Here is a 25,677-nt window from a genome sequence, read left to right on the forward strand (position 1 = left end):
TTTTCTTTGTCACCAAAAATTTATTAATTATTTTATCTCAATAAAAGTATTTAAATGTTATGAAGTCATGGCTCAATAATTTTTTAAGATAGCATAGTCTCAGGAATGAAGACAAAAATTAATTTAAGTGAATAAATATAAAGACCACTCCTGTGAGTGACTGAAAAAATACTCAATGCTAACTTTTGGCCTCCACATGCACACATACATACATACATACACCAATCCACAGACACAGACATGTTCATTCATACACACACACACACACACACACACACACACACACACACACACACAAAAGAAAATTAAATAGGAGCAAAATTAGTAGTGTAGTCAAGAGCATAGTGGGGAAAATATATTTGTTGGTTTGTTAGAGGAAGTCTGAGTAGTGGCCTTTACTTCAAAGGCTGGATGCAGTGATGCAGGCCTTTAATCCCACTACTTAGGAGGCAGAAGCAGGCTGCTTTCTCAGAGTCCCAGGCAGCCAGTGCTACATAGTGAGAACCTGTCCAAAAACAATATAATAATATAATAATGTCAATATACAAATACTTAAATGATGCAATCTTTCACACTAAACAACTTACTTTCTCGGTGTAATTCATTAAGAATTAAAAACCTCTAGGTAGACTTTCAAAGTCTTATGTATGCCTAGAAGTAGACAACATTCCTCCTAATTTTTCTTTGAAATGCCTGTAACAACAAAAGCCATTAAAATTGAAAATACTAAGGATCACAGAGAAGCCCAAAAGTCTGTCATCACCCTTGCTTTATGTTGTCTTATGTCCAGGACATGATGGAAGAGTTATTTTTTTCTTTATTCTTTATTTTGAAGTAAAAGGTTCAGTTTGTCACAGTGAGCTACAATAAAATCCACACATCTCAGTGTTTGAAGCTCGTGTAGCTGTGAAGTTAATGTCTAGCTAGTGGAGCTTAAGTGGATCAGCCCCAGGAGGCTTCAAAGAGCTTTCCTTAAAAAAATCCAGCAAATATCCTTTCCTTTCTTCTTTTTCTTTTCTTCAAACCTCTCTTTAAAAACAAATGCCACCAATTTGGCCCATGAGGAAAATTTTAAATACTTTTTTTAAAAAATGATAGGAAATTGAGCTAGAAGCAAGATACTTCGTGTTTATATAATATACCTTTGGACTTCTCTGTGACAAAGTGTTTCATTCTTAGTGGAACAAAAACAAAACATGCATCCTTCTGTCTTGTGCTCTGTGCTTCTTAACTCTTCTGCCTGACAGTTGGGTTCTAGTAGAGCATTATCAAGTGGCCATTAGATCTTGCCAATGACATACACTAGGACTTTTTGAGACTTAGTGGGTCTCCTTAAGGCATTCCTTAGTCTTATTTCCCCAATATAAGTATTTCTTGCTTTGAAGGAAGGCAACTTGCTTCACAGCAGTGATAAAGGGATATCCATTTTAAGGACTAACTTCAGGGCCTTTTTTATCCTCACTATACACAATCTATCCCATTGAACTCTGGCAAACTGCTACTGGCAAATTACTCTGGTAGTCTCCTACAAACATTGAGCTTTCATCTGCCACAATGACATAGGAAGATCTAACATTGTCATCATACCTGCTTCCCTTGCTCCTGACTCTAGGATTCTACTGGTCCACCAGGGCTCTGTCCAATATTCTCCCCCAAATGACAGTAAAACAGCAACATTCTTCTAACTCCAACCCACTTCCCCTTCCAATAATTGTGCCTGGTGATGCATATTCAAGCATGAATGGTTGGGCAGAGAACCATCTAAGTGTGCTCAGATTCCTCTACAACACACAATCAAAATTTAGCAGACTATTCCCAAAATATTTCTTGCCCATGCTGGTCCCTTGCAGCCTGTCCTTGCCTCTCCTCATGTACCCTCTTGGAGAAAGGTCCATTTCGATCCCCAGTCTTTGCTCTTACAGGACTATATTGTAAAGTAATCCTCTATAGTCTGACTCCAGTTCTTGACCTATTCATGAGAAACTGCAGTTGAGATAGCTTATCCTTTCTTTACACTTAAGCTCTCAAGGCATACCTTCTTGGTGAAGCATGGAAAATTAGAGTTATAGATAACCACTTAGACTCTCAATTCTAGGCCCCAGTCCTCTCCCTCCATGAGGTCAGCCTTCCTGTGGTTATATAATTCCACACTTTTTACTCACCTTCAATTAAATCATATCTGCAGAGATGTCCTCTCTAGAAAAAAAGGAGGGAGAAGACAGTGTAAAATTTCAAATTAAGAAGTTTGAAATCATGGAGAAAACCAACTCCGAAACTACCTGAATTGTGTTTAGAATGATGGTCACATCTTTAATTCATTTGCTCTTTCACTTGGTATTTGCAATCATGGATGTTTTATCACAGACTTTATGCTTGGTACTAAATAAAGAAAAAAAAGTCCTCTGACAGCTGCACAGGGAGCTTAATTAGGAATCTCTTTAAGTTTACTTTAAGATGCATAATTGATAGAGAAATGCATGAAGCAGATAACACCCCCTTAACATCCTCACAGTATTTTTAAAGTTGCTGATTGTCACATTTGTTTTATGTCCTCTAGAAGATATCATCTTCCAGCTCCTTTTTATCTTAATCCAAGGCCATGTCTCACTTTAATAATTCATTAGCTGTTCTTTGGATGGCCTTGCCTACTGAGTTTACTAAAGTCTGATTAGGAATTTTATCATTTCTAAGACTTCTGTATACATTTTCAGTGTCATCTCCTGCTGATTTGAATATTTTCTGGTTAGAAACAACTTTTTTCTTTTTTCCTTTTTTAAAATTATTTTCTGCTTGGCTTGTGTATTCACCAACTATTTCTATCCCACAGAGTATAAACAATTACGTTTGAGATCTTTTGGTTCATTCCACATCCTTGACTACCTGTTTAAGTGCATACCCCTATGTCAGATAAGCTTCATTCTTCCTTTATCTATGATCTTCAGCCCAAATCAGGTGAGCATTCACAGTTAAATACACCATAATTTGTCAACTCACTGGCAAGAGTCAAGAGCCACCTGGATTTAAAGTCTGCTTCCATTAATTTTTATCTGTTTGATTTATTTTAAAAGGAACAGAAGCAGACATATTTGCATTTCTTTTATAGTTTTGGTATTTAGACTAGCATAGTTTACACTACATGCATATAAATATTTTACATAGTAACCTTGAACACTTTGACACAGGAGACTACTTCCTGAATATAACACCCATAATACAGACACTGAGACTGACAATTAATAAAAGGGATCTCCTGAAACTGAAAAGCTTCTGTAAGGCAAAAGGCACTGTCAATAAGACAAAATGGCAGCCCACAGATGGGAAAAAGATTTTTACCAACCCCACATCTGACAGAGGGCTGATCTCCAAAGTATATAAAGAACTCAATAAGCTAGACGTCTAAATAACAAATAATCCAATTTAAGAATGGGGTACAGATCTAAACAAATTATCAACAGGAGAATCTGAAAGGCTGAGATACACCTAAAGAGTTGTTCCATCAGGGAAATGTAAATCAAAATAACTCTGAGATACTATCTTATACCTGCCAGAGTGGCTAAGATCAAAAACATTAATGACAGCTTATATTGGAAAGGATGTGGAGTAAGGTAAGGGGAATACTCCTTCACTGATGGTAGGAGTGCAAGTTGTATAGCCACTTTGGAAATTGATACAGTAATTTCTCAGAAAATTGGAAACCAACCTACCTCAAATCCAGCTATACAAATCTTGGTAATATACCCCAAGGATGCTCAATCATACCACAAGGATGCTTGCTCAACTATGCTCACAACAGGGTTTTTCATAATATTCAGAACCCTGAAACAATCTACATGTCCCTCAACAGATCAATGGATAAAGAAAGCGTAGTAGCAAATGGCAAAAGAGTCCACACAATAGAATATTACTCAGTTATAAAAGACAATGGCATCATGAAATATCTTATTGATTTTTAAGCCATTTCTTTTCTTTTCTTTCTTTTTTATTATTTGCCTTAAAAGCTGAAACACTGTCCTGAAACTTTCTGAAGTCTTAGTGTTTTCATTTGTAAGGTTTTACTAAATCCTTCCTAGTATTTATGTGGGAAATAATTGAGGTTATATTTGGAAAATATGTAACCCTGTACCTGAAATATGTGCATTTTCTTACCATTTTGTTTTATTTCTTTTCTCCCATAGGCTATTCCCTTTTCTGTTTTAACTAAGTTACAACTAAAAATATATGACATAAATGGTGCTAAGTCACTGAAGTAGCTCTAATCCTCATGTTTGGCCCAGAATATCCATAATTTTGCTGTGAGATGCTAGTTTTCAAGTCCATTATGTTAAAAGAACTCTGTTTTCTAGAAATTGTTTATAAGCTAATGTTTTCATCCCCAATGTTCTTTAAATTTCCATGTACTTACTCATTACCTGACAAGTATTACTGAAATATGCCAATCATAAATATTCACAAACACACAAGTGAGTTATTTTAATCAGAAATTCACTTATACAAACAACCTTTGACAAATGTCATGTAACCTCAGTATAAGTCAAAATTTACATTTAACTTTTCTAACTAAAGAGTTCTGGCACCACAGTTAGAGACCCAAGATTTTAAAACCAAGTATTGAATTCTTTCTATTGAGAATTCTTTCTTCGGAACAATGCTAACTATGAAGGTGTATAACCCTGTTTATTTTTCTAATTTTGCTATACAATTTGCATTATTGAAACTCACACTGTATACTGTCCGAATTCACCAGAATAATTGCAATGTGTTTTCATTTTTTAATTGTTAGAAAATTCAGAGGTATAAGAGAAAATAGATAAAAACAAAGCCTAATATATGTTTACACACGTTGTGTGTGTGTGTGTGTGTGTGTGTGTGTGTGTGTGTGTGTGTGTGTGTGTAATGAATATGTGTGTGGTATTGTGTGAGTGTGCATGTGGATGTGTGGATGTGTGGTGTGTGGATGTGTGTCTGTGGTGTGTGTATGGTGAATGTATGTGTGTTTGATGTGGTATGGTATGGTCTGTGTGTTAAGGATAGAGGTAAGTCTGAAAAACTTGGCATTTTTATTCATGCAATGATATTTTTAATTTAGAGGTATTAAGGAGCAGTGTATGTGATAGTTGCTTTCAGTTAAAAGTTTTACCTCAACATGGAGCTTCTAGTGGAGCAGTGCATGCTGCATACTGCATGCTTCATGCTGCATGAGAGAAGACGCAAGCATGCCAGGGTCAGAAATAGTGAAGTGAAGAGACCGCAGGTTCATGGACAAAAACTCAAAAAAGATGACTAAATGAAAAATGAAACTTATTTATTCAAAGCATTTGTTATTTTGTGAGTCTTTAAATTTATTTTTGACAGATCTTTTTGATATTGGTTTAATTTGATTGGTAGGATTACCTCCAGTTAAACACATTTTCCTACCTATGGCATACTTCATTCACTATGACTGAAAATGTTCCAATGTGTATCTATAACAGATTTCTTTTAGCCATTGTTCTGTTGTTAAACACATGGGCTTGTTTGTATCTATAACTCATTTATGTTAGCTGTGTCCATAGTAAGCAATGATTTTTAAGTATCTGTGTGATAGGTTGACATGGGTCCTCTGGCTACACACCTTCGAGTAAAGCAAATAGGTCATATGACAACTCTGATTCTAGTAATTTGAGAAATCACTACTCTGGGTTCCATGATGACTAGACTGGTTTATAGTCCCACAACAATGTGTTTCCTTTTGTCTACATTCTTACCAGTACTTGCTGTTTTTTTTATAATAAATGGCATCATAATTGCACTAAGATACAATCTCAATGTAATTCTGAAGTTGAAATGGTTTCCTCTCTTTTGGGTTTTTATATTTCATCTTTTGCATATTGTTCATTTTGATAGCAAACTTATTATTTGGGTTGTTTGATTTCTTGTGTATTTACTTTAATTCTTTGTATATTCTATATACTAATCATGTCTCAAATGTATAGTTAAGTTGTTTTGCTGTTGTTCATCTCTTTGTTGCTATACAGAAGCTTTTAAATTTCAGGAAGTACTATTTGTTAAAATTATTTGAAATGAAAAGTAAAGGCAGGCTTGTGTCAACAGAAAGTAAGTCAGAGTTGATGGGTAAAGATTGTAGAGTAAGTATGTTCCATGAGATAAATTATCTAAATCTGTAGTTCCGGTGATCAACATGCTATCCCTCTCTGGGGGGTGTGAGGTAGAAAAACCATTTTGACCAAAATGTTAAAGGAAATGTATGTAGATAATAATGTAAAGTCTTTGAAAAAGCAAAAAGAGAATATATACAATGGGGTATCCATCAGGAGCAGCTGGTTGGTAGATTCTGTTGCAGAGACAGGGGGTGTCCACATCATCTGTACTGGTTCACATCCACAGCATGTCCAGGGATGACAGTCCTTAGGAGAGGCCTGTAGTCAGCAACTGATACTCAGGTGTGACTGCCAGAGCAGAAACCTGTTTAAGAAATGTTTAAACTGGGAACAGAAGTGAAAACTTTGAGTCCTAGCAAAAACTATAAATTTGGGCTAGAAACATGTACATATATGTGTCTTCTGTCCAGAGAGCCAGGTATGGTTTGGACAGAGGTGCATTTGGCCTGATGAAAAGCCCTTTAAGTTACTTAGATGACAACCAAAATAAACCTAAAATCCTTGAGCTTGTGACTGAAGAGTAGGTAGTCACTATTTTTTTTAATCATCTACCAAGCTACTATAGTCTTGTGGATCTGACTATCTGATGCTGTCAAGCTGACAACCATTAATATTTCAGAGACCTGAGAACAGTAAATTTTATACAGTTTCTGAATCTATTAAAAAGTGACAGGGGCCAGTCCATATACAGTTAGCCAGACCCAAATCTTCTAATCCATTTTGAATGCAAATCAAACTTGGTGTCTTTAAATAAAAGAAAAAAAATCTACCATTTTTACTCACTTAGCCTGTGGTTTCAAGTTAGTTGCAGGGAAATCTGCTTCCTTACAAATAGGAATCATGAGGTCTGGCACAGGGAAAATGTTAGGGGATTCACAGGGATGACCCCAACTAAGAAGCCAGACAGTGGTGGAGAGGATGCCATTGATGCCCTTCCCTTATAATTAGATAGATGTCTACCTTGGTTCCCATTCCTAGAGCCTTCATCCAGTAGCTGTTCGAAGCAGAAACAGGCACCCACAGCTAAGCACTGAACCATACTACTGGAATCCAGTTGTGGAGAGGAAGGAAGGATAAGCAAAGGAGTCAAGATGGGGCTGGAGAAACCTGCAGAAACAGTGGACCTGATAGCATGGAGACCCTAGTCATAAAGCTGCAGAAACAGCATTGGACAAAACCAAGCCCTCTGAATGTGGGTGCCAGCTAGGAGGCCAAGACAGTCTATGAGACCACTAACAGTGGAGCCAGTGTTTATCCGTAGAGCACAAATGGACTTTGGGAGGCCATTCCCTATGGAAGGATACTATTGCAGCCCAGATACAGCAAGGAGGGCCTAGGCCTTCTCCCAAATGATATGACAGACTTTGAAAGTCCCCCCTGGAGGGCCTCACTATCCCTGGGGAGATGTTGAGGGTTAGTTGGGGGGGGGATTTGTGGGGAAAGTGGGAGGATGGTAGGGCAAGGGAATGGGGGGATTGATATGTAAATATGAGTAGTAATTAAAGAATTTTAAAAAACAAAAACCAAACAAGTAGGAATCAAAGATTTAACCAATAGATGGCCTTGAAGAGATCCATCAGAGAGTTTAATATGTGTTACCTGCAGCTGAGGAAGAGAGTTGGGAAGTGGTGGCACACGCCTTTAATCCCAGCACTAGGGAGGCAGAGGCAGGTGGTTCTCTGTGAGTTCGAGACCAGCCTGTCTACAGAGTGAATGACTGAGTTCCAGGGAAATCAGAGCTACACAGAGAAAGCCTATCTCCAAAAAACAAACAAAACAACAACAACAACAAAAAGGACACATATCCTCTTTAACATATCTTTAAATCCATGTTAAAGATATGGGTTGTTTAATGCAGACATTCTGGTTTTCCTTACAGAATGACTAATATAAAATTTATATGGAGATATTTTAATGATTTCCTTGCACTGGCGAATTGAACATGTTTTACACTGAAAGTATGAACTTAGAAGTTGGAAAAGTATCTCAGAAGGGTTGACAATACCAGTGCTCTGTTTCTTTCAATTCTTTTCCTTTTCTTTGAGGAAAAAGTATTTGAATTATTTATAAAGTGCTACAGGAAACTGAGACTGGTCCTTCCTTTTTATGGATCCATATTCTGCTTCTACAATAATAGCTACTGATGCAGTATTATATGGGTCAAAAGGGCACTGAACTGAGCACATGACACATAAGAGTCAAATGGTGGTTTTGCAGAGCCCCCACTTAGAAAGCTAATTTTATAAAGAATCACAATCATGAATACTGTGGTCAAAGTGAAGAAACAATCTTTAGTCAGGAACTTCAAACATTATAATTTTACACAAACAAAAACAGTTCTATAGGTAAACAAAAGCAACCCAGAGAAGAGTTTAGGTTTAATTTGGCAGTGTACAGGTAAATAATCACAAATTGGTTCCTAAGTATCTGTAAAGCTGGGAACAATAATGGCCAACTGAAAAGAGAGAGTGCAAATAAAATCAGAGACAGAAACTGATGAAAAGGAAAAATTAGAAGTTCAGACTCAAAAGGATTGAAAAATACATAAGGAGGGCCAAAGAAATGGTAAAGGCATAAGACATTGGTATCAGCAAGTAAAATGGTACAAGAATTATGCCAACAATGATTGTATCCCCTTCCTCTCTCAAGCATCTTTTTATGTCCCATCCCAATTAGGCAGTCTTCCATGGATGCCCAGGTACATAAAGTAGAGAAATCCAAGAAACTAAGAGCCTAACTAGAAATGGATGAAACCATTCTGGCTTCTATTCTATTTTGCCTTTTGTTCTCTAGAAGAACAAGCATTATTTGCTTTTCATATGTCTGGATTTCTACAGAGCCATTATATAATAAATGATTGGAGATCATCTTCCCTGGTGTAGAATTCTGTCCCATTATCTGGAATCCTAAGGCACTATTTATAGGTTCTGACCCACATCACCAGTACAATAACTGAAACAGGGCCAGGGAGGGATGGTGTATCATTGACTTTAACTCGGGTAACCAAAAGCAAACTGAACTGGCATCAGAGTGGCCGATAACCCTTGCCACTAGAAACAGTAATATTTGGGAAGGTTAGATGGCAGTTACTCGGCTTTGATGACATTTCTTGTCTGATAGACAGCTGATACAGAGCCAGATGGGAAGGTCTGATTAAAGTTCTTGCATTTTCTTCCCTGGCCCACCATATTTCCACTTGCATTGTCCTTATAATGTGGTCAAAGGTCTACTCAGGGAATCTACATGCATTTCATTTTCCTTAGAAGCATAGGGCGCTATCTGTCTTCATTTATCATAGCACTGGCACTACTGATGCGAGAATGGGTCAACTACTCCTGGCAAGCTGTCACATAACAAAATGGTTCAGTGCCTTTTAACTAAGGAGAATGAGTTTCATGTTCCATCTCCCCTGTGGAAAGGCAGATTTGAATGGGGCTCCATTAAGACCAATAATGACTAAGGTGCAAACCTGAGACTATGAAAGTCAGAGTGAAGTAAGGGTTTCAAAGATTGAGAGGCAATTAGCCCAAAGAGAAAGATGATTAAGGTCAACAGTTGGCTAGAGAGAGTCAGACTCTATGACATACTCCAGGAAGAAAACAAGATTTTCAGTGGTGAAAGTGTTCTCACAACTGAACAAATGAACAGAAAATCTAGGAATGTTAAATAACAGGAAAAGTTCCCAACACAGTTAATGTGAAAAGAATTATGTCAAGCTTTGGTTTTTATGCTTAAAAGATTAAGAGAGTTGGGGTGAGTCTTAACACATTAAAATACTTGCACACAAACATGAGGACTGGAGTTTAAATATCTAGCACCCACATGAAAAGCAGAGTATATGGCCATATGTGCACCTGTAACACTAGAGCTTAGGGGCTAGAGAAGGGCAGAGACAGGAGGATTCCAAGGCTTGTTGTCATTGACCTAACTCCAATTTCAATCACAGATGGCCTCTCAAGTCAATAAGGTGGATAGTGAAAGACTATGTGAGGCAAGGTCTTCCTCTGGGCCTTCATGTGCATATACAGGCAAGCACACCCACACAAACAGATACACATCCCCCAGACACACACAGACAGAAGGTTGGGTGGGGGCTTATTGTTTTACCTCTAAAAAGAGGAAAAGAGAAATAAAACTTGTGATGGTGGCAAAAAAGAATGTTAGCATAATATTAACCCACCTTTTAGAGGGGCATATATATGCATATATTTGGTAAGAATTAAAAGTAATGATTAAAGTCCCTTTAAAAGATGCAATCAAATTATTTCAACATAGGTGAAAATTAAATAAAGCTTCTCTCAGCTATCTTAGAATAAATAATTGTTTAGTGAGGTCTTTTAGTGTCTTCAGTGAACAAGTGCTTTCCCCCAATGGTCTCTCAACTTTCTACCCTGATGTATATGCTACTGTGGACTTGGAAGAGTGAGGCAGAGGCACAGATACTGAAACCTTCTAGAAATAATCCTGACAGCAAACAGCCTCCTCTTTGCTTTCAAGAAATTGGTAAAAATATAAAAGTCAAAACAACTAAGTAGAGTCTATTACAAGAAGAACTGGATCAACTGGTTGTTCATACCTACTACCTAAGATATAGGGCATAGTATAGAAGACTATACTATTTTATCAAAAGATACTTTTGTGTGTTGTAGTTTTTCGATACCAAGGTAGATTAATAAATAAATCCATGCTAGTGTTATTTTTTCCTTTGAAAATGACAGTATCATATATCCTTGTACTGTAGACAAGACTATAAATAAGGTTGAAGTGCTCAAGTGACTTCAAAAATGATGGAGTAGGCTGACAAGATGGCCTTAACTTTCTGGGTATTCATTGAATTATCTCAAATAGGGGTATCGTTTGGAGAACAGAGGTATGAGAGCCAGGGATACTAAACTGCCTTGAGCTTCTCCTTTCTGGGGTTCTCCTTTCCACCCTACTAGAAACCCCAGGACCTCCCAAGCTGACACTTGCCAGTTGCATCATTCATGGAATTCTAAACATCCATTTCTTCCCTTTACCCCATAGGTTAAGTGATGGTTATGGCTGTACTATTATGGTAGCTTGGATGCTTCAACATTCCTGGTTGGCATCATCTGTGGTGGTTTGAATAATGGCTCCTATTGGCTCAAATAGCTGAATGTTTGGTCATTAGGTAGTGATACCACTTGATAGATATTAGGGATTAGAAGGTATGGCTTTGTTGGAGTAGGTATTGTTTTGTTGGAAGAATTATGTCACTGGGATGGGCTTTAGTGTTTCAAATGCTCAAGCCAGGCCCATTGTCTCTCTTCCTGCTGCCTGATGATCCAGATGTAGAACTCTCAGTTACTTCATCATCATGTGCCTACATGCTTCCCACCATGATGACAATGGACTAAACTGCTGAACCTGTAAACAAACCCCAATTAAATAATTTTATAAGAATATCTTTGGTTATATTGTCTCTTCACAGAAATACTAAGATAGCTTCCCTTGTTTTTTTTTTAATTTATTTATTAGTTCTTGTTAGGGAACAAGCTTGTTTCAAGTCCCTTCTCCCTCTCCCTCCCCTCACCCCCATCCCTCCTCCCCCACCCCCAGCCCCCCCACCCCATCCACCCACCACTCCCCAGGCAGGGTAGGGCCCTCAACGGGGGCTCTGCAAAGTCCACCAAATCTTCCTGTGCTGGTCCTGGGCCCTTCCCCATGTGTCCAGGGCCAGAGTGTAACCCTTCACATGGGATGGGCTCTCAAAGTCCCTTCTTGCACCAGAGAAAAACACTAATCCACCACCAGAGGCTCCCTGGAGTGCAGAGGCCTCCTATTGACATCCATGTTCAGGGGTCTGGATCAGTCTTGGTTTTATCCACAAGTTTTTCATTTTATTATTCTTGCCTCAGTTATCCATGATGAATGACACCTATTTTCTGTTAGGATCTCCTCTGGGAAGGGCAGGAGCAAATACACCCTATACTGAGAACTCATAATCCAGAGAACCTCTGCTAGACACTCTGCTTCTTCCCTAAATTGTATAATTCTCAAAGAGGGGATGGGATTTGTAACCAAAGATCAGAATCAGTTTGAAACCTCATAATAAGTCACAAAAGAAGACTGAAATTTCAAGTACAAGAAATCTCCTTCCATTCTGGGAAGTACATCTAACATACAGAACACCCTTCATTTATTCATTTATACATAAGATTACTGAAAAATACCAATTGTTACAAATTGAGCTAATTTTCTGGAATCTAATATTGCTGTAAGTTTAGATCCCCACTCTTGAAAAATAGGCAGTTAATGGACGCTTGAGGATTCACATTAGGCTGTCTCATCACCTTCCCAAGAAAATAGCAAGTTATTCATTTGAAATTTCACAACTTGTTCTCTGAAGCCTTTTATTATGTTTGTAATACACATCCAATGTCAAAACAGTACTCCCAGGACACTAATACTGAGATTTATCTGATGGCATATTTAACAAAATAGCTGCTTTGAGAAGGAACAAGAGCATGATCCTTTAGAAGCATTGTGCTCTGTGTTTCATTTAGGTGCAACAAAATGTTACCTGAGAGGCATCTCTGCTAACCTTGTGCTTTATTTGCATTTTTAGCTTATTAAGTATGAGGGCATTCATAAGTTGAGTGAAATTGCCAGCAAACTGTATTTCATGTTGAGGATCAGCAGGGGCCTTTTGGAGGGCTTCAATTTTTCTCTGAGTGTCAGGAAATCAGATTATTGCATCCAGCTGCAAGCTGTTTTGATTGAACTGAAAGTCTGATTTAATTTGGTACAAATGGCAAATTACACCTCTACTTATCCTTGAACTACATGTAGCCACCAAGTAGTATATTTCAGTATGATCTTAAAAGTTTAAAGGAGATACATGGTTCTTAATGATCATTTCTCAGTGTCTAGACCACTCATCATCAAATTTTAATGTATGTTGAAGGTCTGACATAAGTAGCACACATAACTACTCTACTTGCTACCCTGGTGTTGTTTGTAGAATGTATGGCTAACTCTGTGGATGGATGCATAGTAACCACATGAAGATTCTTGCTTTACAAAGTGCAACAAACTGGACCATGTGTTTATCAGTATCACTCAGGTATACAATGTGTTTTTACCATGCTTAACTCTCCTTCCCTTAACTCCAACCCTGACACACCTGTACTTCCTATCAATTTCTTATCCTTTTTAAATATATAACTTGAAGAATCAAATTTGTGCTATTCACATACTTTGGTTGTGGGGTCAGCTACTGGAGTATAGCCAACTTGCCAGGAGCCAACATTTAAACACAACTAATTGTCCTTTTCCAGAACTGCCTGTATCTCTTCAGCTAGGGGTAGGGACTCATATGTTCCTTCCTTATCTATGCAGGAATGTTGATTGGCTTGATGTTGTGCAAGTCTTATGTAGATGACCATGAGAGCTATGAGCTTAAGTGTAGCAATTCTATCAAGTCCAAAAGACACTCTATCACTAAGGTCCTCTCTTGACTCTGATGGCTCATAATCTTTCTGCCATCTCCTTCTATTGTGGCCCTTGAGCATTTGGGAGATGGGCATGTATCACAAATGTCCTACACAAACACTTATTCACTGCAATTTGACCAGTTATGAGTTTCCAGATAAGTGTAGCTCATCAAAGAGGCATCATTTGCAGCACATGGGGACTATTAAAAAAAAATTCACAACTGGTGGAAGTTCAGAGAATGGTGCCCAAACCTAAAGAATACATCTAAGACTGGAAACACTGCAGAAAAGGAAACATAAAGATTGTAAAGGATGGAAGAGTAGAATTCTGTTGCTATAGTGTCTTCTCTAATATGACAGAAAAGCTGAGCCATGTATTCTCAACAATATGGTTACCTAAATAAGACCCACGCAATGAGAGCATAAATTGACAATCCAACATGAATGGAGGAAACCTCCTAAGGACCCACTCACAGATGAAGAGCTACAGGCAATTAATACTGCTAAGAAACAGAGTGGCAGTCTTCTCCAGAGAGACAGGCTCCCTGATTGTCCACCAATCTGACTTTACTTGTGATTATTTATCCAATCTAAAGGGCTAAACACACACACACACACACACACACACACACACACACACACACACACACATTGGAAGTGGAAAGGAAGGGTGGAAATGATAAGACGATAATAGTGATTCATAAATTTTTCAAAAAATAAATTAAAAGGGAAAATAAAAGAGAAATGCTGGTGAGGATAAAGAGAATGTAGGAAGCTTATGAAGACAAATTAGTGTAGTCATTATGGAAATCAGTATAGTAGTTCATTAGAAAAGTATATCTGCCATGTGACCCAGTTTTTCCACTACTCAGCAATTACCCAAAGGCTGAAGAGACAAGTGCTAATCCATGCTCATAGCTGCTCTAGTCACAGTAACCATGACATAGGAACAGACTAGACATTCAACAACTGATTTTGGAGAACGAAAAGGTTAAACATTTATAAAATGGGATTTTTATTAACTGTATAGAATAATGAAATTGGACCGTAAAAGGATAAAACTGAAAACCAATATATTGAGTGTGTGAACCCAGACCCAGAAAGACACATGCCCTATGTCTTCATTTACATGGATATCCTAGCGTCAAATATTTAGATTAGTTTGTTTAGCTTAGAATAGATACACTATCTAGTAAGCTAGAAAATTTTGTAGGGGGAAGAAAAATCTTATAGAAGGGAAAAATCATAGATCACAGGTGATATGAAGTGAAGTTTATGTGGGGAGAGGGATGAGTGATGGGGTGGAGGTGGGGGAGGTCAGTGACTAACAATAAAGATATTTGAAAAAGCTATATGGAATCCTACTACCCTATTAGCTACACACACACACACACATACACACACACACACACACACACACACACACACACACACACACACACACACACACAATTAAATTTAAGTTACCCTACACTGGAAGCCATAGCTCGCAAAAAGGCCAATGCTAGTTGTGGTATACAACCACCCCCCCCAAACAATACAGGTTATTGTCTTGTTATCCCATCAGCACTGTTGGCAAGATACTGCTATCGAATACACCACACACTTTGGTCACAGTACATGTAGGAATCAAGTTGGCACTGACCAGGAAGCTTCCTTCCTATTGGTTTGCTTTCATAGGACCAGAAAGTACTATGCAGGATGCAGGGTGCTGGGGGCATATAAAAGTACCCAGCTGTGAGCCATGTGAGCTACAATAAAGGAGAGGTTTTAAAATACAATGTATGTATGTATCATGTGTATCTCCAGAGAATAATAATGAAAAAAGAAACCAAGAATTTGAAAGAAAGCAAGGAGGGAAACATGGAGGTTTTAAAAGACAGTGTGTTTATGTATGTATGTATGTATGTATGTATGTATGTATGTAATGTATGTATGTAGTATGTGTATATACAGAGAATAATACTTAATAAAAAAGGAAACCAAGAATTTGAAAGAAAGCAAGGAGGAAAACATGGTGGAGGGGCATTGGAAGGAGGAAAGGGAAGAGACAAATGCTGTAATTATGTTGTGATCTCAATTTTTTTTAAATGACAGTTCAAGGCTTGGAAAGACGTTCAGCAATTAATAACTTTGCAGAGACCAGGGTTTTGTTTTCAGCACCTACATGATGGCTCACAGTCATTTGTAACTTTGGTTCCAAGATACTCAATCTCCTCTTCTGACCTCTGCTGGCACTGTATGGACATGATACACATACATGCAGATAGACAAAGTACTCACAGACATAAAATAAATAAATACTTTTAAAGTAAGAAAAAGAAAGTGCAGATAATTGGATTTTTTTGTTAAATTGTCTTGAGTGGCTAAACTTCCTAGGACCATTTTGAAGAACATACTTAGAAATAAAAAAGAACTTCAGAGCCGGGAGTTGGTGGCACACACCTTTAATCCCAGCACTCAGGAGGCAGAGGCAGGCGGATCTCTGTGAGTTCGGGGCCAACCTGGTTCCAGAGAGAGTACCAGGATATGCTCCAAAGCTACACAGAGAAACCCTGTCTCAAAAACCAAAAAAAAGAACTAAATTACCATTGCAATATTACATTTTAGAGGCTTTTTATGATTTCTAAGCTTTTCATCTCAGAAAATATACAACTTCAAGACATAGCTTGAAACTTTTAAGCCATATCCAAACAAATGCTTACATGAAAATAAGTTACACATTTAAAAGTATGATTGCTATGAATGGAGTCATCAGGAGTGTTTTTCAAGGAGGATTGCAAAAAGAGATAAATGAGTTGGCTACACTGGTTCCCTTAAGGGCTATAGTGATGGTGAATTTTTCCAGGTGCTCCTCAAGATTTCTCTATGTAGTGCAGCCAGCCATAATTTCAAAGACATTAATTAGAAAGTTTCCAGAGATCATAATAATTTTTAAAATGTGTGCACGTTTGTTATGTGATGTGTATGTGTATGTTTGTATGTTCATGTGTGCACCACAATATTCATGTGGAGGTCAGAGAGCAGTCTTGGGTGTTGGTCCTCACCTCATTCGTGGCAGAGCCTCCTGATTACTGTTACATGTGGCAGGCTAGTTGACATGTGAGTTTTTGAGGATTTTCCCATCTCTGTTTCCCACCTCAGCAAAGATTCTCTGGGATTGTAGATGTATGCTGCAATTTCCGGCTCTATGTGGCCTCTGCACATCCAAACTCAGGTCATCATACTTACATGACAAGCATTTTATTCACTTAGCAATCTATCTTTCCAGCCTCTGCAATAAAATTGTCAAAGAACTGGAGGAATTCAGAGTTTTGTTTTGTTTTTTTTTTTTTTAGTTTCTGTTGTCATATTTGTTTCTTCATCAACTCAGAGACATTTTCCATCAAATCACTAATATCTTCAGTTACACCTCCATGCTTTCCATGTGTCTTTTCTAACATAATGATACTTTCTTTCCTGGAGCAATAAAGAATTTAAAACTTAGTTTAGCTGAGAATCATGGTCTCATATATGTGCTTCCATGTCTATATTTTGCCATGCAATGACACTATAGGGTAATAATCAAGCGTTGTTTTGTTGTTGTTGTTTTCTCTATCTTAAAATATATCATAATCATGACAGGTATGTCATAACTGATCATTGCAGGAAATGAACACAGGCTCTGCGATGTCATCAGAACCTTTTATCCCAATGCTTCATTCAACTTTCACAGCTTTCTTTTTTTCCTTTCAATTTTAATGATAAATGACCTTCTGTTATATAGACAAAGATGTGTTAATAAAAGGAATACAGACAGTAGATGTTTTTATAATCTGTCTTATCTTACATCACTAGAAACTGCAATGACTTGACAATGAAAGAATCCATGACAGTAGGTTTCCCATACACATGAGAAATTACTGTAACAGGCAGAGTAACAATGTTATTTTGATTAGCTACATTTCTCTTGCTGAGATAAAACATAATGACCCAGAAGCAACTTATATAAGAAAAAGTTTAACTAGGTTTTTTTGGTTTCCCCCTTTTAAGGTTAATAATTCTTTATTCAAAGTTCACCAGTGTACATGTAAATCAAAACATGCATACAGAGAAATATCCACAATAACATTTGACTGATTATCTGAGTATAGTTAAATAGCTGTGTTGGTACATTAATCTTTTTTTTCTTTCACCCCCTCTTTTATGTCTCTCATTGAATATAGATTCTTTTTTTTTCATACAGTATATCCTGATTGTAGTTTTGCCTCCCTCTACTCCTCCCAGTTGGTTCCCAACTCCCAACCCCTTTCTGCCTCTCATCAGAGAACATCAGGCTTCTGAGAGATAACAACCAAAGATGACAAAATAAAATATAATAAGATGAAACAAAAACTCTCATATAAAAGTTGGGCATGGCAATCCAACAGGAGGAAAAGAGCAGGCACAAGAGTCTGAGACCCACTCAGCCTCATAATCAGGAGTCCCATAAAAACACTAACCTAATAGCTATATTATACACAGAGAAGCTGGTATAGACATATATAGACCACGTGCTTTTAGAATGTTTCTGCATCCTCTTCTCTGGAATTTCCTGTGTTCAGAGGAGAGGAATCTGATGGAGATGTTCAATTTAGATTCCCTCTATGTGTAATCTATGGACTGTAGCTGGGTTATAATTTACTTAAGAGCTAATATCTCCTTATGAGTGAATACATGCCATATTTATTTTTCTGAGTCTGGGTTGCATCCCTCAGGATGATTTTTTTCTAGTTTCATCCACTTGCTGAAAATTTCACTATGTCATTTTTTAACAGCTGACTAATATTCAGTTGTATAAATATGCCACATTTTCCTTAATCATTCTTCAGTTGAGGGATATCTAGGTGTTTCCAGTTTCTGACTATTATGAATAAAAGCATAATGAACAAGGTTGAGCAAGTGTCCTTGTGGTAGGATGGAACATCCTTTGGGTAAATGCCCGAGAGTGAAATTGCTGGGTCTTGAAGTAGATTGATTCCTAACTTTCTGAGGAAACTCTATATTGACTTCCATAGCAGCTGTACAAGCTTGCACTCCCACCAATAATGGGGGAGTGTTCTCCTTGTGCCACATCCTTGCCAGTATGGGCTTTCATTTGTGTTATTGAGCTTAGCCATTCTAACAGGTATAAGATGGAGTCTCAGTAGTTTTGATTTGCCTTTTCCTGATGGCTAAGAATGTGGAACATTCTTTTGTTTCCCAGCCATTTGAGATGCTTCTTCTGAGAATTTTGCTTAAATCTGTTCCCCAGTTTTTAATTAGGTTTTTTTGTTTTTTAATATCAGTTTCTTGTGTTCATTATATATTTTGGATATTAGTCTATTATCATATGTGGAGTTGATAAAAATCTTTTCCCATCCTTTAGGCTGCCTCTTTGTCTGATGGAAAGTTTCATTTGTCTTTCAGGAACTTTTCATTTTCATGAGGTCCTATTTGTTAATTATTGATTTTAGGGTCTACAGTACCAGTGTTCTGTTCAGAAATTTGTCTCTTATGCCAATGCACTCAAAGCAATTCCCCACTTTCTCTTTTATCAGGTTCAGTGTATATGGTTTTATGTTGAGGTATTGGATCCACTGGGACTTGAGTATTGAGCAGGGGGAAGAATTTGGATCTATTTGCATTTTTCTATATACATACATACAGTTTCACTGACACCATTTGTTGAAGATGCCCCTCTCCCAGTGGATATTTCTGGCTTTATCAAAAATAAAGTGCCCATGGGTATGTGAAATTATGTCTGGGTGTTCAATTTAATTCTACTCATCAGTGATTCTGTTTTTATGTCAATACCATTGGATTTTAATTACTTTAACTCTGCAGTAAAACTTGGAATCAGGAATAATGAGACATCCTTCAGTTCTAATTTTCAGGATTCTGAGTTTTCTGTTGTTTAATGCAAAGTTGAGAATTTTCCTTTAAATATCTGTGAAGAACAGTGTTGAACTTTTGATGGGGATTGCACTCAATTTGTAGATTGCTTTTTGTAGGGTGGCCATTTTTACTATGTTAATCCTGTTGATACATGAGCATGGGAGACCTTGTCATCTTTTTATATCTTCTTCAATTTCTTTTTTCAAAGACTGGATATTTTTATCATACAAGACTTTTATTTTCTTGGATAGAGTTACAGCAACATGCTTTACATTATTTGAGGCCATTGTGAAATGTGTTCTTTCCCTGATTTCTTTCTTAGTCATTTGGCATTTGTATATAGAAGGGATATTGAATTTTTTGAATTAATCTTGTATCCAGCCATTTTGCTGAGCATGTTTATCAGCTGTAAGAATTCTCTGGTGGAAAATTGGTGATCACTTATGTATATTATCATATCATCTGCAAATAGTTACATGTTGAGTTCTTCCATTCCAATTTGAATCCCCTTGATCTCCTTCAGTTGTCTTATTGAGACTGTGGGAATTGTATCTCAGGAGCACTGGGAGAGGCATAGGTCTGCCTTCAGCCTACTTGTTGCCCTTGGAGGAGCTGCCCTTGGAGGAGCTGCTCTTAGATTAACAAGGGGTACCTGCTGGAGTTGGGGTCTGGAACAGAGCAACAACTTGAGGGAAGGAATTAGGATGGAATGGTTTGGGGGATCCACAAAAATGGAGATACAGGGAAAGGAAGGCTGAAGCTGGTGATCTATTTACACTGCTACTGGTGAGACTGGGGATTGGGTCTGGGGGAAGAGAGAGCTACAACTTTCTTACAAATGAAAATTATTTTGTGTTCATGTTGTAGTATCCACATTTATTTTAAGAAGGCCTCCTGTGATATTTGTCTTTGAAGTTATTTTAAAAACACAGTGGGAAATGTAGTTTAATATAAGATGTATTAAATGTAGCTTAATGTAGTTAGTCTATTTTAACAATACAAAAATTATGTCATATAAAAATATAATGTGGGGTTTGAATTCTTGTGGGACAAACTATCATCTTTTTTGTATTTTCAAATTCTACACATTGTGAAAATATTCCTGAAAAACCAGTAAGACTATTAAGCTCAGTGGTGCCTACTGAGTGTTTTGTTGGAAAATAATGTAACTACTTCTCTAATATCTGAGAAAAAAATCAAGTACGATAGCCTGTTAAGGGAATCACAGGCTAATACATGCTAATAAATGCTGAACTGATCTTATTAAGATAAAATGTTCTAGTAAATCAAATGATATTCATTTTCTTAAAAATTATGATAGCAGGTGTTCCAATATGAGCTATTCATTTGCAGCATGATTTAAAATTAGCAAATGTCAACATGATGGAGGATTAGTTTCTGAAAATAGAGATTATACAGAATATGTCCAATGCATGCATTGAAGCATAAATAATAACCTTTATAGTTCTTCATGGTTGCAAAATGTACAGACATACACCAAATTATTTGCTGTTTATTGCAACTTTGTAACAGACAAAACAAGACCACCTTTTACTATTTATATTTTTTAAGATGAAGCAGTCTAGACTCACAAAAACTTAAGGAAACAACTATGGTTATATCATTTATACGCTGTGAATTACAGAACAAGAATTAAAAGCCTAGACTTATGAGGACCAGTACTTACTCCTATATAAATTAAAAACTCCTCAGTATTTTGACATTCTACAAAGAATAGTGGCTTCTGCCTGCACACAATGGAACAGTGTTTATATTTGGTACATTAGAAGACAACCTGCAGTGCTGAGAAGAGGCAGTAGAGGGGGAAAAAACGATCCATGCTATTCTCTGTGCCCTTCTTCCCCATTGTTTCCTCAATGATGGATATTTTTAAATTTTATTATTGCAGTCAACATATTAATTCTGCTTTTATCATTCAAATTGTGTTCTCCTGATTAATATTTTCACTTATCTATTTTTGTCCAAAGTGAATTCAAATATAGAATTTGGATCAGTTTTATACAAGATGCGAAAAATATCCTCCATTAAAGCATAAATGAAAAGAACTGGAAGTAGATGATGGCTTCTTGCTGCGGTTCAATGTATAATAGCCCACTTTGACAGATAAATGCCCAATACTTCACAAAATTGTCTATTTTCTCAGTGAAGCAAGATATCTTTTCCTTACACATGGCTCACAAATTACAAATCTGTTCTGATTACTGGTAATGCTATGAGCCTCATGATTAAAAGAACATTTGAATGATAATGCATTTCTGTGCACACCCAATAAGAGTCAAGAAAGTAGGACAGAAACACATTCATCCTTCATTTGCTGAATTTTGCATCAAGAAGAAAAGTCAGCATAGTATTTCTGATCATGAGGTGGAATGCAAATATAATAGGAATGACCCTGTTATAGAAATGAGAACAATAATGTTCTTCAGCAAATATTACACAAATAGGAAGCAAAGCCAGCTCATGAAGCAATCAACATTAGTGAGTTAATGTTGAATTTGAAAGATGTGTGTGTGTGTGAGCACACACATGAATGGTGTCAGAAGCGGGATGACTCCATGCCCCAAGGTTTCCAGAGAAAGAGGGAAACCTGCTGCCACAGCCTGCCCTGTCGGGCCACTGAGAGGCATCAGACGTCCCAGCGCTCTTGGGCGTTGGACTCCGAACTCCCGAGATGATAAAGACAGATCCAGATAAAGAAAAACCTCTAAAGGTTTACTACATTTAAAAACAGATGTAGGCTTGTGAGAGAAAAAGTAACAGGAGGAAATAGAGTAGCCGGTTGTGATGGCCAACGCCGGTTGGATTTACTGAAGGAAGCAGAGGCAGGCGGATTTCCACAGAGAAACCCTGTCTCAGAAAAAAAAAAAAGAAACAAAAGGAAGTAAAAATAGAATAGTAAAAAAGCCATCTAAAGATGGAAAATACACAGAGAATCTGGATACTTTATGCCATATTGTTGTCTTTAAATTCTTTGATTGGTGAGGAAAGACTTACTGCTACTAAAATACATTTGATTATAAATGTTGCTAAATTAAACCAACTTAGACATTTTAAAAATGCTTTGACTTCAGAATGTAAGTCTAAGGACAGGCTACTTAGAAATAAAGGTTTTGCTTGTATTTCCACAGAAAATGAAAAGCTGTGGATTCCTTCCAGACTAATATGGTTTGATCAAGCAAGATCCCCTGAAGCTGAGATGATATAGCCTTACAGACTACAAAAACAAGGACTTGGTCAGGTTTTATCATATCCCCATGGTATAAGAACATCGCCCCCAATCAGCAGGAACCAGTTTATAAATATTTGTTTTCATTTAAATGGATTTGGTTATAAATGCTAATGAACATAGTCAATTTTTTAAAAACAAAAACAAGGAGAATAGCATATAGGAATGAATACTTTGCATTGGTATAGATTTTCACTTATTGATACAACTTTAAGGTCAATTTTGTGATATGTATATGTCTCCTCTTGTTTAGGTAATGTGTTTATACAGATATTTTACATATAGTAGAACTTATAATTAGGTTAGTTAGGTTTTCTAGATATACAGAGATGTATTTGAGATGGATAGGTATTCTTCAAACCTTTCAAAGACCTACAGAAATATGGCATTTAAATGGGTTAGGGTTTTTCTTGGCAGTAAGACACAACTGCTCCTGGCACACCAATTACGTCAGAAAGGAGGATGGGCATCGAAGAAACTCGTTATGGAGTTTGCTTTCAACAAGGCAAGATTAGCCATGTGGGCAAGAAACTGCTCTTGCCTGGACTGTTTGCTGCTGTATAAACTGGACATACAGGACACACAAGAAAGTGACTACTGAACTTACAAAACAAGACAGTACTAAAGGGTTCCTGTTGAAATAGAGAAGTGTGCCAGACACACTGTGGCCTATGGGATGAAGATGGATGCCCCAAAGTTACAGAGGAACTTTGGGTGACTGTCCAGGTAATGGATGTCTCTGTCAATTCTAGAGTTTATATATTATCCTTCTGTGGTCTTTGATAGAATTGAAGACAGATAATTATGGTTATAGTTTTCTTCAGTTATTATAAAAAATAAGTTATCCTTTTATTTTAGACAGAAAAGAGGAGATGATGGGGAATGTTCTGTGTCTGTTTATCTTATTGATTGTTAAATAAAATACTGTTTGGCCAATGGCAAGCAAGGACTAGGAGTCAAAGAGGATTCTGGGAAATGTAGTAGAGAAGTGATGATCCAGGCAGGAAGTGACATGACAAGGAGACTCATATCTAAGCGAGGAAACAGGAAGTGTGTCTTTTTTTCCCCTCCGCTCCTGTTCCAGCGGCATAATGTGACCCACCAGCAAGGAGGGACTCCAATAAGGCATCCGATAAGATAAGTCTTATAAAATATATTGGTTTTTGATAATTAAGACTGAGCTAACAGATGAGAATATATGTGTGTGTGTGTGTGTGTGTGTAACTATATATATATATATATATATATATATATATATTCCTATTATATATACACACACAACACACACATATATATATACATTATATATATTTATATATAATGTATATATATTCCTATTAGATTGGTAGGGAAATGAAAATCTAAACTGTGCTGAGCTATCACCTCAATCCTGTTATAATGGCCATTACTAGAAAGACAAGCAAAAATAAGTGTTAGCCACAGTGGGGGAAACTAGGAATTTTTGAATATTATTGGCTGATATGTAAACTAGTACAGATGGTAAGTGCTCACCAAAAAAATTAAAGCTAGAATGACCATGTGATGCAGAATTCCCTTGGGTAGTACATAACCAAAGTAAATCAAATTAGTGCTTTATAGAATTATCTGTACTCCGTGTTCACTATAGCTTTATTCACCAACCCAAAATCTAGAAAAAACCTGAGTACCCAGTGATAAGACAAATGCATAAAAAGGTAAACCCAGCCTTAAAAACAGAGGGAAATACTGCCATTTGCAAGAGTATGTTTGAATCCAGAACATACCATTTCAAGTGAAAGAAGCTTTAAACAAAGAAAATAGCCATATGTGGAATCTAATTTTTTTAAAAGATGAATATATAGAAACATATAGTAAGGATCCCAGGGAGGAAAAGGCAGGGGCTAGGGGTGTGGGGTAAGAAGAAACACTTTAAAGCAGGAGCTTTCCAGTTGCTTAGAACTGGTGAATCTGGAAACCTAATGCACATAAGGACAATTGCTGGTTCTACTGTATGTTATACTGAAGATTTCTTATGAGGACATACCTAAGTTACAATTACGACTAAAGCAAAGATAACTGTAAAAGATAGAATATGATATTTAACTATAGTTAATATTTCACTTTGATATATGTTGCATAATTTAAACGCATAGCCTGAAAATGAGTTTTTAAAATAAAATATTTAAGCAAGTTATATAAAATGCATAACATAGCTCACATTCCTTACAATTTTTATATATTAATTTTATTTTTAGTAACATAGTAGGGGCTTTCAGAAATCACAATATTTTTAGTGGTCAATAAAAAGTTTACAGGACTTACAAAGTTCCAGTATTTTTGAGATAGGAGCTTAGAAAATCATACCCCTAGCTAAGGAGTTAGGGCAGAGTAGGGATAGTCGTCTTTCTTTGGGTTATGACCATTGATAGGTTGGCCTACAACTAAGTGTATATGAGCAGCACTAAATTAAATCAGTTTCTTTTTAAGTAAAAAGGAAGATATGAAGTTTAAAGGGAGATTTGTTTGAGTAGGGGGCTCCAAGGTAATTGAATTTTGAGGTAAATATGACCAAATAAATTTGTATAGATGTATGAAATTATCAGAAAACAGATAAGAATATTAACAAAAAGAAATCTTTAGGATTTAATAGAGTCCCAAGCTTTTTCTCTATTCAGTAGTTCTTGTCTTCAAGTTGAAGCATCCTCTACCCAGAGGAACATCTGTGAATTAGGGTCAGAGCCTTAGCAAACAGAAGAATGAGATTCCCAAATAGACTTCACTCTTCTACAACTAACATTTCTAGACCAACAGGATCAAGAAATGAAAGTATTGGAGATGATGAGGATGCTCACATGTCCATCAGCTTAACAAAACTTTAAATAGGCTTCTTCATTACTCTAGACTCAAACCCCCACCCTGTCACTGTCACTATCTACTGGAA

The 25,677-nt window shown here is 36.9% G+C and overlaps 1 long non-coding RNA gene across 2 annotated transcripts in view; it reads right to left on the bottom strand.

The window, feature by feature from the left end:
* Window positions 1-275: 275 nt before the first annotated feature.
* Window positions 276-25,677, bottom strand: part of LOC118239553 — an 89,932-nt gene continuing 64,530 nt past the window's right edge. The window contains exons 3-4 of one of the 2 annotated variants that reach the window (XR_004771997.1): window positions 2,163-2,196; window positions 276-693 (exon numbers count right to left, since the gene is read on the bottom strand). This is a non-coding gene — a long non-coding RNA (uncharacterized LOC118239553). Of the gene's footprint in view, window positions 2,197-25,677 lie in introns of both variants that reach the window. The other variant, XR_004771996.1, reaches the window with a different exon arrangement.

The sequence above is a fragment of the Cricetulus griseus genome, assembly GCF_003668045.3.
Source record: "Cricetulus griseus strain 17A/GY chromosome 1 unlocalized genomic scaffold, alternate assembly CriGri-PICRH-1.0 chr1_0, whole genome shotgun sequence".
Taxonomy (NCBI): domain Eukaryota; kingdom Metazoa; phylum Chordata; class Mammalia; order Rodentia; family Cricetidae; genus Cricetulus; species Cricetulus griseus.